Source organism: Gekko japonicus, unplaced genomic scaffold (genome assembly GCF_001447785.1).
Source record: "Gekko japonicus isolate JY-2015 unplaced genomic scaffold, Gekko_japonicus_V1.1 scaffold246, whole genome shotgun sequence".
Taxonomy (NCBI): Eukaryota; Metazoa; Chordata; class Lepidosauria; order Squamata; family Gekkonidae; genus Gekko; species Gekko japonicus.
Window position 1 is genome coordinate 1,124,102 of NW_015162482.1, and position 803 is coordinate 1,124,904.

The window sequence follows — 803 nt, forward strand, 5'->3', positions numbered from 1 at the left end:
TTCTGCCTGTTAAAAGAACAGGCGCCCCGACAGAAAGAAAGTTGACAACCCTACAGCAATGTAGCAATAAGACCCAGCCGCAGAATACGCCGTCTGGCACAAACGGAATTACTCCTTCCCCGGGCTCTTTCCGGAAAAGAGTCGACTATTTTCGCCTAGCTCATTCCTAGGCTCTGTCTTATTGGCCGGCCGTAGGCCTTTGCCACGCCCTTCGCGCCCGGATTGGCTTTTGCTCAGCGGTTTTGCCAATGGCTTGTCTACATAGCGCAGACCTAAAGCATCCACTTTTCGTTTTATCCTATTGGCCCTTCCTAACGCTGAGACCGATTGGGTAATGGGCGAAGGGGCTTTCAGCGGCTAGAGCGCCTCCGTTGTTCTCGAGCCAAACTCGGGCCACCATCACTGGGTGAAAACGGAGTGTGGGGGGGGGGAGCGGCTCAGCGTTCCGTTCCTCCTATTGGCTGAAGTTTCTGCCCAGCCAGAGACCTTTCTCATTGGCTGAAGAGCAACAGCTCCCCTTGACCCATTGGTTCACGAGCGCTCAGCGCCTCGCTCTGGTGGGCGGGGCTTGCTTCCTCGGTGCTTTGCGGCGGCTGAGGGCCTGAGGTAAAGGGGGCGGGGGTCGGTTGTGTTGGCAGCGGCGGCGGCTGTGAATCTCCGTCGAGAGGGGTAGGCAGGAGAGTTGCTTGTGGGGAGGGGGATATTCGCGGCGAGCTGGACCCAGTCGGGGAGGGGGGATCGAAGTGGGTACCCAAACAAGCGAAGGAAACTGCTTGGGGGGCAGAAGGGGGGAGGGGGGACGG

General features: G+C 58.9%; 1 protein-coding gene across 2 annotated transcripts in view; it reads left to right on the forward strand.

Annotated features, from left to right (window-relative positions):
- Positions 1-563: 563 nt before the first annotated feature.
- SPATS2 (spermatogenesis associated, serine rich 2) overlaps positions 564-803 on the forward strand; it is a 63,137-nt gene continuing 62,897 nt past the window's right edge. Inside the window, exon 1 of one of the 2 annotated variants that reach the window (XM_015405888.1) lies at positions 564-606. The gene's annotated coding sequence lies outside the window, so the exon portion shown is untranslated. The other variant, XM_015405889.1, reaches the window with a different exon arrangement.